This window comes from Schistocerca gregaria, chromosome 9 (assembly GCF_023897955.1).
Source record: "Schistocerca gregaria isolate iqSchGreg1 chromosome 9, iqSchGreg1.2, whole genome shotgun sequence".
Classification (NCBI taxonomy): domain Eukaryota; kingdom Metazoa; phylum Arthropoda; class Insecta; order Orthoptera; family Acrididae; genus Schistocerca; species Schistocerca gregaria.
Window position 1 is genome coordinate 214,758,408 of NC_064928.1, and position 16,968 is coordinate 214,775,375.

At 44.5% G+C, this 16,968-nt stretch overlaps 1 protein-coding gene and 1 non-coding gene across 2 annotated transcripts in view; both read right to left on the reverse strand.

The window, feature by feature from the left end:
- Positions 1-16,968, reverse strand: part of LOC126291963 (ras-related protein Rab-32-like) — a 384,077-nt gene that overhangs the window by 124,366 nt on the left and 242,743 nt on the right. The gene's annotated exons all lie outside the window — the stretch shown is intronic.
- Positions 2,053-2,126, reverse strand: Trnat-ugu (transfer RNA threonine (anticodon UGU)). Its single transcript has one exon. It is a non-coding gene; the product is annotated as a tRNA-Thr (tRNA).

Consider the following 16,968-nt stretch of genomic DNA (forward strand, 5'->3'; position numbering starts at 1 on the left):
ACGGCTTCTCGGTTCTACATCTACATCTACATCTACATCCATACTCCGCAGGCCACCTGACGGTGTGTGGCGGAGGGTACCCTGCGTACCTCTATCGGTTCTCCCTTCTATTCCAGTCTCGTATTGTACGTGGAAAGAAGGATTGTCGGTATGCTTCTGTGTGGGCTCTAATCTCTCTGATTTTATCCGCATGGTCTCTTCGTGGGATATACGTAGGAGGGAGCAATATACTGCTTGACTCTTCGGTGAAGTTATGTTCTCGAAACTTTAACAAAAGCCCGTACCGAGCTACTGAGCGTCTCTCCTGCAGAGTCTTCCACTGGAGTTTGTCATCTCTGTAACGCTTCCGCGATTACTAAATGATCCTGTATCGAAGCGCGCTGCTCTCCGTTGGATCTTCTCTATCTCTTCTATCAACCCTACCTGGTGCGGATCCCACACTGCTGAGCACTATTCAAGCATTGGGCGAACAAGCGTACTCTAACCTACTTCCTTTGTTGTCGGATTGCATTTCCTTAGGATTCTTCCAATGAATCTCAGTCTGGCATCTGCTTTACCGACGATCAACTTTATATGATCATTCCCTTTTAAATCACTCCTAATGGGTACTCCCAGATAATTTAAAGAATTAACTGCTTCCAGTTGCTGACCTGCTATTTTGTAGCTAAATGATAAGGGCCCTATCTTTCTATGTATTCGCATCACATTACACTTGTCTACATTGAGATTCAATTGCCATTCTGTGCACCATGCGTCAGTTCGCTGCAGATCCTCCTGCATTTCAGTACAATTTTCCATTGTTGCAACCTCTCGATACACCACAGCATCATCTGTAAAAAGCCTCAGTGAACTTCCGATGTCATCCACCAGGTCATTTATGTATATTGTGAATAGCAACGGTCCTATGACACTCCCCTGCGGCACACCTGAAATTACTCTTACTTAGGAAGACTTCTCTCCATTGAGAATGACATGCTGCGTTCTGTTATCTAGTAACTCCTCAATCCAATCACACAATTGATCTGATAGTCCGTATGCTCTTACTTTGTTCATTAAACGACTGTGGGGAACTGTGTCAAACGCCTTGCGGAAGTCAAGAAACACGGCATCTATCTGGGAACTCGTGTCTAATGCCTTCTGGGTCTCGTGGACGAATAGCGCGAGCTGGGTTTCACACGACCGTCTTTTTCGAAACCCATGCCGATTCCTACAGAGTAGATTTCTAGTCTCCAGAAAAGACATTATACTCGAACATAATACGTGTTCCAAAATTCTACAACCGATCGACGTTAGAGATGTAGGTCTATAGTTCTGCACATCTGTTCGACGTCCCTTCTTGAAAACGGGGATGACCTGTGCCCTTTTCCAATCCTTTGGAACGCTTCGCTCTTCTAGAGACCTACGGTACACCGCTGCAAGAAGGGGGACAAGTTCCTTCGCGTACTCTGTGTAAAATCGAACTGGTATTCCATCAGGACCAGCGGCCTTTCCTTTCCGGGGAGTCCGGTGGCCAGGGGAGTAGGTAACTTCATCCTGGTGCTCTCTGAACCCTTCACGTACACTGCGGGCTGTGAGACATATCGCATTGTCCTGTTGGAAGGTGTCACAATGCCCGGGATTAGCGAACTGCATGTAGGGGTAGACACGGTCTTTCCACAATACCTTCCAGAATTACATCACCAAGGGAATGCCACGAAAACATTCGCCACACCATGATCCTAACTTCTCTGGCCTGGACCGTTGCGCCGATGGTTATAGGAGGGTGCTTGCTTTCATTCACCTGAAAAGGCCAACTGTCGCCACTGAGTTGCGGTAATAGCGTGCAAACTCCAGCCTTAGTCGCCGACGAACATCAACCAGCACGAGTGCACGAACCAAGCGCATACTGCGGTCTCCCATACACGATCGTTGAGGAAACACTGTACGTAGCTCACTGAGTCATCTGGGCAGTCTTTGCTGAACAGTTTCACGTCTGAAACGATAATTAACTCGAAACCCTTAGCTGCCGACAGGTGTTGTTGCCATACATCAATGGGGACAGCTGAAGATGTGTGCCCCGACCGGGACTCGAACCCAGGATCTCCAGCTTACATGGCAGACGCTCTATCCATCTGAGCCACCGAGGTCATTTATCCCTTGCATGCTTCCCGTGAGATCCACATTCCCAACTGTCGATAACCTACATTCGTACTGTTACTAATAGATATTTTCCCATTCACTCATTACTCGCGCCAGACTAAGCTCACGAGTCACGTAAGAGTTAGGGCAAAGCGTGCGCATTCGCACAGGAGGAGGTCAATGGCCGGGTAGCCTGACAGATACCATTGATTACTGTGCAGTTTCTATAGAATGAAATGATAATTAAATCGAAACTCTTAGCTGCCGAGAGGTGGTGTTTATATACCGGGTGATCAAAAAGTCAGTATAAATTTGAAAACTGAATAAATCCCAGAATAATGTAGATAGAGAGGTACAAATTGACACACATGCTTGGAATGACATCGGGTTTTATTAGAACCGAAAAATACAACAGTTCAAAAAATGTCCGACAGATGGCACTTCATCTGATCACAATAGCAATAATTAGCATAACGAAGTAAGACAAAGCAAAGATCATGCTCTTTACAGGAAATTCTCAATATGTCCACCATCATTCCTCAACAACAGCTGTAGTCGAGGAATAATGTTAACTGCACTGTAAAGCATTTCCGGAATTATGGTGAGGCATTCGTGTCGGAATTTGTCCTTCAGCATCCCTAGAGGTGTCGATCGATCACGATACACTTGCGACTTCAGGTAACCCCAATCCAATAATCGCAGTGACTGAGGTCTGGGGACCTGGGAGGCCAAGCATGACGTAAGTGGCGGCTGAGCACACGATCATCACCAAACGACGCCCATCGGTCGGACATTTTGGGAATTTTTTTTGTTCTAGTCAAACCCCATGTCATTCCAAGCCTGTGTGTCAATTTTTACATCTCTATCTACATTATTCCGTGGTTTATTACGTTTTCAAATTTATACTGACTTTTTGATCACCCAGTACATCAATGGGGATAGCTGAAAATGTGTGCCCGGACCGGTTGATGTATATCAACAACACCTGTCGCCAGCTAAGGGTTTCAATTTAATTATTTCGTTCTAGAGAAGCTGCACGGTCATCAGTGGTATCTGTTCTTTCGGGAACCTTCATATTGTTTCGCTTCTATTCGCTTGTGCCCACCTCCACAGCCTTCCTTCACCACTTTAGTTGCCCCGGTGCTGGCTTTGGATACCGCCATCTTGCCATGCACGGTATACTTTAACCATAGTGGCATGCAGTCTGTTTACAAACTTAACCGTATCGAAAATGCTTCCACACTGCGCCCAAAAGCCAATGATCATACCCTTCTGGAGATCAGACAAAAATGCTCCGTTTCCTGAATACGACAACGCTGCACTATTTTCCGCGTCTACACGACTTGCTTCGCTGCCAGTACGAACTACACAGTTCATCGCCTTCGCTATTCAGCATCCACAGTACGTGGAGAATGCAATTAAAGTCAGTAATAAATTCAGGAAGGAAATGCATCCATCTATATTGGATGGTGGGAGAACAGCCGAACGTTCATGTGACACACATCATGGGACAGAGAGATCCACATATGCAGGTGGCGGTAGTATAGTGTTGCAAGGTATACAAGGTGCGACAATAACGTAATCAGACTTATGTGAAAAAAAAAATGCTGCTCACCGTTTTAGTTAAGTTGTCTTCATCAAAGTAGTTCCCTTCTGATTGCACTCACTTTTTCCAGCGCTTCTGCCATTGATGGCAACATTTGTGCAACTCATCTTCTGTAATATCCTCCAAGACACTCGTCACAGCTTTTGTTTGAAAATGCTGTCCTTTCACCGCCATTTTGACTCTTGGAAAAAGAAAAAAGTCGCACGGAGCGATATCTGGTGAATAAGGTGGCTGTGGTAGTACTGAAATTTGTTTTGAGGTTAAAAATTGCTGTACTGACAGTATTTTTGGCGACCATTTTTGCACAAATCTTTCTCATACCAAGATCTTCAGTTATTAATAAGACGAACCGTTTCTCGATTGATGTTTAGTTCTCCTGCACTAATTTTCACGGATAAATCTGCGATCAGATCGTACGAGTTCACACATCCTGGTCAAGTTGACATCAGCCTGTGAGGTGAGGTTGATGGTCGTCCACTGCGGTCTTCATCTTTAACATCCGTTCTGCCTTCACTAAACATTTTATGCCACCGAAAAACTTGAGCTCTTGACATAACCTCCTCTCCAAAAGCCTTCTGAAGCTTACCGTAAGTTGTCGCGTTTTCATCCAATTTAACGCGAAAAGAAATGGCATACCGTTGCGCAATATTATGTGGTTCCATTTCCGTGACGAGAGACACAAACACGTCTTAACTTATAACAGCATAACTCACGACTGAGCAGTTGCATCGATGTGCCGCTTGGACTAGAAGCAGCTTATAGACAAAGGTCAAAGATATTGTGCCTACACAAGCCTGCAGGGTTGCCACATCTTACAAAGAAAATCAGTCCTATTACTTTGTTGTCGCACCTCATTGGCAGAGCTGCCATTTGTACTCAGGTGATTCATGTGAAAAGGTTTCCGATGTGATTGTGGCCACACAACAGGACTTAACAGACTTTGAACGCGAAGAGACCATGAGGATAAAAATCAGAGAGATTAGAGCCCACACAGAGGCATACCGACAATCCTCCTTTCCACGAACAATACGAGACTGGAATAGGAGAACCGACAGAGGTACTCAAGGTACCTTCAGAGAGAGAGAGAGAGAGAGAGAGAGAGAGAGAGAGAGAGAGAGAGAGAGAGAGAGAGAGAGAGAGAGAGAGAGGGGGGGGGCAGAGGAGGGGGGAGGTCAAAATTATAGGGAATGACAGTAAGCAGATTCATAAGGATGTGGGTTGCAGTAGTTATTCAGGGATTAAGAAGCTTCCACAGGAAACAATAGCATGGAGCGCTGTATCAAAGTAGGTTTCGGATTGAAGACACAGCAACAAAAAGAGCAGCTGCATTTAGAGTACTGCACTGTATGTGTAGGAAACACAGAAGTAAAGTGAATCTCTTTAAGCGTTAAAGGTGTAGGGCTGGAAACACCTTTTAAAGATGAAGTGGACAGAATAACACTGGGGCCAGGAAAACATTGGAAGGCAGCCTGCAAAAAGTGAGAGAATTCAAATACCTGGTAGAATGTGTAATAGGAAGGAACAAGCGTAATGAGGAAATAATAAAGAGCAACCAGAAGATGTGGTCTGACCAGAGATACATGCAACATAAAGAATATATCTACAGACGCAAAGAGCAGACACTACAAGGTAACGCTGAGTCGGTAACACTAGGAAGAAATCGTGCAGAACAACTGAAGAAAGAAGAGAGAAGGATAGTGAAGAAATTGCTAGGCCCTAAGGAATGAGGTGACAGGTGGAAGCGAAGACCAAGACAACTACAGTACAGGACCTTGAGGACAGTATCAGGAGCAGTCAGACTAAAAAGGTAAGAATTGCCGGATATGTAATGAGGATGTGTCTGGATAGAATGACGAAGATAGAGTGTGAAAGAAGCAGGACAAAAGAAAAGAAAAGACAAGTGCTTAATGGTCTGAACTCTGGAAGGATTGGTCAGAATAGGTGATCATGGTGGAAGAAAGTGAAATTGGAGAAGGAGGTACATACCGATCAAAAGGCTAGAGGTCGACGACAGAGAAGGACGTGGTATAACGGCTCTTCTTCTTGATGATTTGGTTTGATTTGTACTTGGCCTCGGCTAAAACTCAGCGCGACAGTCGGTAGAGTGTTGAGATCGTTATCAAGTTACGAAGACAACGTTACATAAAATAACAGTGTTGAACCGAAATGTCAGCGTGCGTGAGATATTTACTTCACCAAGAATCGTAATTAATCGTTCGTAATCTATGTTTAACCGATTAATGATAAAACCAATACAGTCACATCCACTACAAATTACCCTACAAGCTGGTCGTAATTTCAAGTATCTAAGAACTCGTAACAGTGGGCGTGTTATTTGAGTCAAAGATTCTACACAAGCGCCGAGCGCTACAGTCAAATATTATCGCTGCGCGTAATTATTACTAGGGAGTTTCATGTCAATAATTTGATAGAATTTTAAATCACTAATGCACGACTTGGCACGAGAGGGTGTTTTATTGCACAATATCAGTCGCTTCCTAACCGAGCCTTGAGAAGAAAACTTTGCCAGGTGTTGGGGGGATTTAAATTGTATGCTTCGTACCTATCACTGAAGTTCCATTAACCACTGGCTATTATGAATGAAAATTTTTTGTCATTGTTCGTTGCCTAAATCACTAAGTAATGTTTAGTTCAATTATCTAATTAAAAATAATTCTAGTAGGTAAAGGTCCTCCGTTCGAATTCTAATGAGGTGATATTTGAAGTCAGAAGATCGTATTACTGCGTCATAATAGATTGCAATTATTCAAACAATCTAAGCGCGCCTACACGTACGAGCATTCGAATATATGACCCGCTTCGTCTAACTCTCGTAACGTAGTGACAATGCATTGAATTACACTTAGATATTACTCACGATTCCCAAAGAGCACTCACACGGCGTATTCTTTCGGATCGTTGGTTCTACTTTGCGAATGTTAATTTATGCTAATTTTGCGATTTATTATTATTTACTGAAATTTAATCTTCCTTTCTTAGATTGTTAAATTGTCAAGTCTTAGATTCCCGATTAAATTACTTGTTATTGTCCTAATAATGATAAATGGAACTCCGTTCGCTTATTCACTTTACTGGGAATTTGGGACTTGGGGAGAAATCTTTGGGGTATTGGGAGCTAATTTTTGATTTTTATTTCTCGTCCGAGGAAGTGGCATTACTTTGGGAAAGGTCAGAGTGTCACAAGTGAAGCAGCCAACAGAGGACGGTCAGAAGGTCTCGGAGCAGAAACAGGAGAGAAGAAAAGATGGGGGGATTCGGGGAAGAGGTGGCGGTAAGATCCCATGGGGCCAAACTGCTGAGGTCATCGGTCCCTAGGCTTACACACTACTTAATCTAATTTAAACTAACTTAGGCTAAGAACAACAGACACACCCATGCCCGAGGGAGGAGATTAACCTCCCACGTGGGTAGCCGCGCGATCCGTGGCAAGGCGCCACAGACCGAGCGGCTACAACGGGCTGCCGGGGAACAGGAAAATGCAATCAATGACGGTGATATACGTGGCACTACACAGGCCGTAAAGCACGTAGGAGAAGGTAGACAGATAAAACCACTAACAAGGAAGTCCTTCAAGGAAATTTAGGAGCAATGCCATTTAGGAAGACAACACAGCGATAAAGACTGGAGTAGGTTGGTCACATTATACAACACAACCAGTTCCGTGTAACTCTTCTAGACGGAATATAACAAGGAAAGCTAGCCTGTGGAAGACCACCTGGCATTTTTTGAAATACCTATACATAATGCAGGAGTTTGTAATGATGCACAAATGAAGAAATTAACTTCTAATAGAGCCATGTGGAGAGTTGCCAATCAGTCGAAAGATTGGTGGTGAAGTATTTCTGAAAATGCTAGCTGCATGTCTACATCGCGGAACACAATGTATGAGTAAGCAACTTTGTAACGAGAGCTTGTGCAACCGACAGAGCAGGAGACCTTGCGTTACGTGTTGCTGGATTCAGCTGAAACCAGTAAACCCGACCCCGACATTCCAACGAATTTTAAGCCGCCATTTATATACGAAAGGCAATGCCCTGACTGACACTGAAATCTGGATCTTATTCTGTAGGTGTCGTTTCAGAAGGGATTTTTCAAACATCTAGGCCTAACCCTAAGAAGGGGTGGGGTGGGAATAGGGGATGTAGAGTCTTTTCTTTATTGAAAAATTTCGCTATTAAGGGAATTTTCGAAAATTTGTTCTGGTTTCCAAATCGCAAAATAAAAAATATATTAGTTTCAGCATTTTTGGTAATTCAACCAGTAAGGTAGGAAAACAAGGGTAATTTTTTTTAAAATAAATAATTAATAAAGAACTACTGAAGTATTTTTAAGGCTACACCTGTAACACTGATAGAAGCCGACGTCGGAAAAGATCAGTTTGGATTCCGTAGAAATGTTGGAACACGTGAAGAAATACTGAGCCTGCGACTTATCTTAGAAGAAAGATTATGGAAAGGCTAACCTACGTTTCTAGCACTTGTAGACTTACAGAAAGCTTTTGACAATTTGTCTGGAATACTCTCTTTCAAACTCTGAAGGTGGCAGGGGTAAAATGCAGGGAGCGAAAGGTTATTTACAATTTGTACAGAAACCAGATGGCAGTTATAAGAGTCGAGGGGTATGAAACGGAAGCAGTGATTGGGAAGGGAGTGAGACAGGGTTGTAGCCTATCCTCGATGTTATTCAATCTGTATATTGAGCAAGCAATAAACGAAACAAACGAAAAGTTCGGAGTAGGTATTAAAATCCATGGAGAAGAAATAAAAACTTTGAGGTTCGCCGATGACATTGTAATTCTGTCAGAGACAGCAAAGGACTTGGAAGAGCTGTTGAACGCAATTGACAGTGTCTTGAAAGGAGGATATAAGATGAACATCAAAAAAAGCAAAACGAGGATAATGGAATGTAGTCGAATTAAGTCGGGTGATGCTGACGGAATTAGTTTAGGTAATGAGACACTTAAAGTAGCAAATCAGTTTTGCTATTTGGGGAGCAAAATAACTGATTATTTTGATGGTCAAAGTAGAGAGGATATAAAATGTAGACCGGAAATGGCAAGGAACGCATTTCTGAAGAAGAGAAATTTGTTAACCTCGAATATAGATTTAAGTGTCAGGAAGTCATTTCTGAAAGAATTGTATGGAGTGTAGCCGTGTATGGAAGTGAAACGTGGACGATAAATAGTTTAGACAAGAAGAGAATAGAAGCTTTGGAAATGTAGTGCTACAGAAGAATGGTGAAGATTAGATGGGTAGATCACATAACTAATGAGGAGCTATTGAATAGAATTGGGGAGAAGAGCAGCTTGTGGCACAACTTGACTAGAAGAAGGGATCGGTTGGTAGGACATGTTCTGAGACATGGAGGGATCACCAATTTAGTATTGGAGGGCAGCGTGGAGGGTAAAAATCGTAGAGGGAGACCAAGAGATGAATACACTAAGCACGTTCTGAAGGATGTAGGCTGCAATCGGTACTGGGAGATGAAGAAGCTTGCGCAAGATAGAGTAGCATAGAGAGCTGCATCAAACCAGTCTCAGGACTGAAGACAAAAAAACCACCTATAAAAACAGGTATTTGACTTTTCATTTAGAGATAAAATAAATATGCGTGTTTCAATGTTTCTGGAAATTCAGGAGTGCAGTTAGGGAAGGTAAGGTTTAAAAAGATATTTCGTTACATCAAAATTATTTAAAAGTTAATTTATGAAAATTGGTATTTCATTCTCTGTTAGATATAAAGAAGTATTTATTAGGGGCAAGGGGACCAAAGTTGCTATAGAACTATCTCCACAAGAACTTTCAACTCCAGCTACCACAATCCCATTTTGTTAAGAAGTATATTCGGAAAAGTCCACGCTTATATGGCCTTAACTAGCGTGAAAAGCTACGGAAAGTGTTGAAATTTGTGAACATAAAAATTCAATTAAATAAAAACAAAAATCTCGGAAGGCCATGGAGTCTACCAGAGTGAAGCAGCAGGCGCTAAGCTTGAATAAAAATCTCTCGACGTACATGTCGCGTCAATTCAGGATGAAACTCCAAGCTTATGACCACTACCACTACCTCCATAGAGTTTTATCCTGAATTTACGCGGCATGTACGCCAAGAGATTTATATTGAAGAAATACGTCGCGAAACACTTCGTAGCCATAGGCGCTTAGCTTGTATTCCAATAAAATGATTGTAGATAATTTTACCGACGACGGAATTTCTCTCCTTATAACCACACCTTCATAAATGAGCTGACATGTCCAACTTTCCTCCAGACACTCAACTTTTCCTGAGGAAATATAAAGCACAACCAGACCAACGGGACGAGCAACGAATAAAAATAGGACGAAGGTGCTTATGTGGTGGAGCAAAAAAAAAAAAGTCGAATGACAGCAGTTACGTGTAATGTATGTCAAAGATCAATACGTAAAGAACATGCAGGTAACAGCGATCATCGTCCGACTCGTGGTGAAGATACGCAGTAGCCTGGTTAATATTCAGGGGCATGTCAGAAAAGATCATTCAATAAAAGGGTAGTACACTTCGGCTTAAGAGCTATGAGAACTTGTTCATCTTCGTTAATGTTTAACGTCTGTCCTACTGAGCAGGTCCCCATTTATAAACACACATCAAAAAAAAGTTTTGCGTCACCGCGGTTCCCAGAACTCCTGAAGACAGACGCTAACTGTGGTTATTTTATCACAAACTCAGTCCCCTTGACTGTCCAGAAATGTCACTAAACCCGCCTAAAGATGTAAACAACCATGCATGAACAGCGCATATTAGACCGAGGGGGTCCGACAGCCGATCAGTTTCAGTCATTCCGTCAGGAATGAGGTTCACGGCTCGTGTTGTCTTTAGTTCAACCATGCCTAGATGGTCAATACCGCGGTTCGATCGCGTCCACATTGTTACTTTGTGCCAGGAAGGGCTCTCAACAAGGGAAGTGTCCAGGCGCCTCGGAGTGAACCAAAGCGGACATGGAGGAGGTACAGAGAGACAGCAACTGTCTATGACCTGCCTCACTCAGGCTGCCCAACGGCTACTACTGCAGTGGATAACCGCTACAAACAAATTATGCCTCGGAGGAACCCTGACAGCAACGCCACCATGTTGAATAATGATTTTCGTGCAGTCACGACTCAAACTGTACGCTATGGGCTGCATGATGCGCAACTTCACTCCCGACGTACATGGCGAGGTTCACCTTCGCTATCACGACACCATGCAGCGCAGATGAGTCCAGCAACATGCCGAATTGACCGCTCAGGATTGGCATCACGTTCAATTCACTGAAGAGTGTCGCATATGTCTTCAACCAGACAATCGTCGGAGACGTGTTTCGAGGCAACCCGGTTAGGCTGAACGCATTAGACACACTTTCCAGCGAGTACAGCAAGATGGAGGGTGCCTGCTCTTTTGAGGTGGCTTTCTCTGGGGCCGACGAACGCCGCTGGTGGTCATGGAAGGGCCGTAACGGCTGTACGGTAAGTGAATACCATCCTCCGACCGATAGCGCAACCATATCTGCAGCATATTGGCAAGGCATTCGTTTTCATGGACGACAAATCGCGCCCCCATCGTGCACATCTTGTGAATGACATCTTTCAGGATAACGACATCGCTCGACTGGAGTGGCCAGCATGTTCTCCAGATATGAACCGTATCGAACATGCCTGGAATAAATTGAAAAGGGCTGTTTATGGACGACGTGACCCACCAATCTCTGAGGGATCTACGCCAAATTGCCGTTGAGTAGTGGGACAGCCCGGACCAACTGTGCCTTGATGAACTTGTGGATAGTATGCCACGACGAATACAGGCATGCAGCAATGCAAGAAGACGTGCTACTGCATATTAGAGGTACCGGTGTGTGTGTGTGTGTGTGTGTGTGTGTGTGTGTGTGTGTGTGTGTGGCAATGTGGACCACTACCTCTGAAGGTCTCGCTGTATGGTGGTACAACATGCAATCCGTGGTTTTCATGAGCAATAAAAAGGGCAGAAATGATGTTTATGTTGATCTCTATTCCAATTTTCTGTACAGGATCCGGAACTCTCCTAACTGAGGTGATGCAAAACATTTTTTGATTATATATAACGAAGTTTCAACTACGCGCTCCTAAATAGAAGTACACGTGTGGTGTTTTCTTTGCACCAGATTATACTCTGTTCAAAAATTTGAAAAATAGGTGAGGAAATAAAGACACTAACACCAAACTATCTTCAGCAAGTACTATGCACTTATTCAACATTAAATAAAACATGTATAAACAGTATATATGCAACAGTTGTTTATTTGCTGTGTTCCACAAGCGCGCGCTCTCGCTAATATCCGTACTTCATTCATCCAGTGAACCGCGCGACCGCTATGGTTTCAGGTTCGAATCCTGCCTCGGGCATGGATGCGTGTGATGTCCTTAGGTTAGTTAGGTTTAAGTAGTTCTAAGTTCTAGGGGACTGATGACCTCAGAAGTTAAGTCCCATAGTGCTCAGAGCCATTTGAACCATTTTCATTCACCCAGTACTCGATAATGAGAGCATTTAATGAGTTGCAACAAACAAAAACTCTCGTCCCCACTGGTATCCGTGAATGCTTGGTAAATTTTCTACCCGTCATACCTTTTTTTCCTTCAGAATTTGTGCTTCTGATGTCTGTACCTTGTATCAGCAACATTACATTTTTTTCCGACCACTCCAACCGCTCATGCAATTCAGTGTCTGCAGTGAGAGCAGACCGATAGACTAAAGCTTTCTATATTGTTAGGGCCGAAGTGGAGACAGCGCGAACCTGCTTTCTGGATTTGCCGGAAGACCAACAACCGGCGAACGCGAACCGAATAGCGGTGAACGCCTTTTGCTCACGCCCGCGTAGCGTTTACGCCAGAGAGAATTCTAGTTCGCTTAATCATCTTCGATTGCGTTCGCTTCGGCGTAAAGCTGGCAGAATGCACTCTACGATAGTGAAGGCAGATGCTTGAACCGTATTTGGAGCGAAGGCGCCGATCCCGAGTGGAATCTTTGCAGGCGTCCACATGCCGAAGGAGCTGGCAGGCTGTTCTGGACCTCTTGCAGTGACCCGGCGGGACGCTGAGGCAAGGAAAAATCGACTGGGGAAACCGTATCTGGTGCCGGTGACGAAACCTGCCCCCAGTTGCCTCCACACGTAATCTCCTGCACGCCTGCCCCCTATCACGTATCCAGAGAGACACCTCGGTTGCACTCCTCTCAGAGTGCGCTTAAGCCGGCATTCGATGTGGAAACCGCAGTGTTAGCACAGCGCCGTCACTAGCGGCTATGGCTGAACTTTGGTCGAGAGAGCACAGATAACTCTATACTACTAATAATAATAATCGATCTGTAAAAGAGTCGTGGGTTTTTCGTTTGAACACGCTTCTCCAGATCTAGTAGACTGATTTCCATGGGGCTTTCGCAGGTAACGTGAGCATAAATAAAAATCCCCTCTGTTTTTAAAAACGCGCAAATTTGGAGAACATTCTTGAGCTTTTGATGGCCATATTTACCATCTGGGATGTCAGCGTGTTGGGATTTATCAAGACGTAAGCAGGCGGGAGGGCTCGTAGCCCGTGGCCCAACGTAAGGTGTCTGTTTTTGTTGAATCCAGTTTTGGGGGGTTGGGGGACCCCTATGATTGGTTAAGGGCCCCAAACTCGGTGCCACTGTTGTGGAGCGATAGAGCCAGTATATTCCAGATGTCGGATAGGGGGGGCGATTAACTGATACCCATGGAGGAGTTTCTTCTTTGCAGGTGTGACGTGATCAGAGATGCGTGGAATGTTTAGTTCGCCGTGAAGGCGGCAATCCGAGGCCATCTTGGAGCTCCTAAGATGAGGTGGAGGCATATGTTCTGAATGACTTCTTGTAGCTGAAGATTGGATGAGCTTGTAGTTTCCCACATGCAGCACCAATGAAAAGTGCAGGTGAAACTGTCGCTCGATATAGCCGAACCTTCTTCGAATGTTCATCTGGCCACTGCTCAACAATGGTTACAATTGGTGTAGGAGATGTAATAGTTGAATACTCTTGTTGTGGATATGACATTTGTAAAGGAGTTTGCTATCCAACGTCACCCATAAGTATTTTACTTGCTTCATCATACAAGTTCTTGATAGTGCAGAGTAAGCCTGTCCCACAAGTAGAGGCGTCTGCAAGTGGACAGATTTAGTTTTGTTGACGTTGAGACGAATGTGATTATGTGATACCTGCTGTTCCGCCAGCGTGAGCTGACGTTGCAGTCTCCCCACTGCTGCAGTAATCCGCCGGCTACCAGTGAGTAAGACTGTGTGGTCCACAAACTGAGGTAGGATGGGTGTAACGTTAACATAAACGATGGAAAGAGTTGGGGACCAGACTGAGCCCTGTGGGAGTCCCTGTAGGCTTCTAACGCCAGAGGGTTGCCCATTGGTGTCAACCATTATCTGCCGGTGTCGGAGAAAACTGCCAGTTATGTGTACACAGTGGTTGGTTGGTTGATCTGGTACAGGGACCAAACGGTGAGGTCTTCAGTCCCATCGGATGAGGCAAGCATTGGGAAGGATATCGGTCGACCCCTTTCAAAGGAATCAACCCGGCATTTACCTGAAGCGATTTAGGAAAACCTAAAATAGCATAGCCGGATGCGGATTTGAACCATCGTCCACCCAAATAGATAATTGTCAGGCAAGATTTGCAGATCTGCAGATTGGTCAAGAGCTTGTCAGTCCACACATGGTCATAAGCTTTTTCTATGTCTACAAATAGGGCCACTGTAGAATTGGAAACATTCATATTATAGGCGATGTACTCTGGTGACTCGCAGTAGTTGAAGTTCAGATCAAAGCCAGGTTGGAACGCAAACTGATCTGGCCTAATGATGTCCTGATCGTGGATAAGTGGTCTCATGTGGCGCAAAATGATGCGTTCCAGCAACTTCAATAAGGTGTGAATTAGGCTGAGAGGACAGTAGTTAGTTGGTAGACTAAGGTCTTTGTCAGGTTCTGGGATCGGTGTGATTCGTGATACATACCATGCACCCGCAAAATAGCCTACTCTCATACAACTATTATAAACCCTTGTGAGCAACACTAAGGACTCTAGTGGAAGATGTTTTAGATGTTCGTTTGTAACGCCGTCCTGTCTCGGGGCACAGAGTTCCCAGGTCGCGGATTAACATCTTCACCTCAGGTGGCGTGGTCAGCGTTGGTTCAAGGTATCCAGGAGAGACAGCCATATTCTGAGCTCTGCGACCAATTCCCTCAGTGCTGTCATCGTCGACCAAGTCATTGGTGCTGTTTCGGGCGGGCTGGCACGGTTTTCCGCTTATACAACCACGACTGCGGCCTCTGGCCCCAACCAGAGGGGGCCGAAAGGAAGCGTACACCGAAGGCGAGTTGGAAAGCCGCGTGAGGGGCCGGCGCGACGTTTGAAACTGCCTCTCCCGCCTCCCTACAAGCGTCAAGCATTCGTCGTTGCTTCCTTTCGACATCCAAAGCTCGCCTCCATGCCCTACTGAATGTGTACCCCTGGTCTCTGTTGAAATTGTTGCTGTTCATTCTGATTTCAGCCGCCTCCTTTATAACGGAATCCCAGCATGTTGACGCATGAGCCAAGACTCGTTCTCGAACATTATTGTGTGTCGGTTTTCCAAGCAATGCTCAGCTATGGCCGACTATCCAAGCTATCTGTTTAATACATTGTTTGTGCTTGGTGCAACGCCCTGCAACTGTGCGAACTGTCGGATCCATACGAATGCTGCCGGATTTGGAAGCGACACCACACACACAGGGCACACGAAGTGCTGTCTAGCATCTGAGTATAGTTTGGAGCACCGTACAGGCTTTATTTATACATTTAGTCCTTACCTTATGCTTTTCTTCGGCTACGACACTGTGTTCTAATCTGCTACCACCCTTACTGTGGTCTATCTCGCTAACTTTGCCTTTGGACTGCTTCGCCACCTGTGCTCGTTGCTCCCTGCCTGCCGTCTCTGCAAATACTCTTTATGCAGCGCTCTACATATGGCCACCGGACAAAAAAAAAAAAAAAATTAGTCACACCAGTGTCGTAAAGCCTTTACAAGTGGTGCAGCAATCGAGTCACTTGCTGAGCCGCTCATGCACTGCCTCCACGTGAGCACATGGCAGTAGCGATCAGTGAGACATGTTTCAAGCCAACTTTTTACGGAACCATACGGTGTGTGAAGTTGCTCGATTTGTCGGTGTTTCGCGTGTCTAGAAGCAGTGTTGTAAAACACGTGCATAAATATTTGGGTACATCTACATCAACGTGATTACTCTGTTATTCACAATAAAGTGCCTGGCAGAGGCTTCAATGAACCACCTTCATGCTGTCTCTCGACCGTTCCACTCTCGAACGGCACACGGGAAAAAACGAGCACTTAATTTTTTCTGTGCGAGCCCTGATTTCTCTTATTTTATCGTGATCATTTCTCCCTATGTAGGTGGGTGCCAACAAAATGTTTTCGCAAACGAAGGAGAAAACTGGTGATTGAAATTTCATGAGAAGATCCCGTTGCAACGAAAAACGCCTTTGTTTTAATAATTGCCACACCAATTCACGTATCATGTCTGTGGCTCTATTTCCCCTATTTCACGATAATACAAAACGAGCTGCCTTTCTTTGTACTTTTTCGATATCATCCGTCAGTCCCACCTGATGCGGATGCCTCACCGCACAGCAGTACTCCAGAATAGGGCGGAAAAGCGTGGTGTAAGCAGTCTCTTCAGTAGACCTGTTGCACCTTCTAAGTGTTCTGCCAATGAATCGCAGTCTTTGGTTTGTTCTACCTACAATATTATCTATGTGAACGTTCCAATTTAGGTTATTTATAATTGTAATCCCTAAGTATTTAGTTGAATTTACAGCCTTCAGATTTGTGTGACTTATCGCGTAATCGAAATTTAGCTGATTTCTTTTAGTACTCATGTGAATAACTTCACACTTTTCTTTATTAAGGGTCACCTGCCACTTTTCGCACCATATAGGTATCTTATCTAAATCGTTTTGGGAGTCGGTTTGGTCATCTGATGACTTTACAAGACGGTAAATGACATAATCATCTCCAAGCAATCTAAGACGGCTACTCAGATTGCCTCCTACGTCGTTGATATACATCAGGAACTATAGAGGACCTATAACACTTTCTTGAGGAACCCCGGATATTACTTCTGTTTTACTCGGCGACTTTCCGTCTATTACTAAGAACTGTGACCTT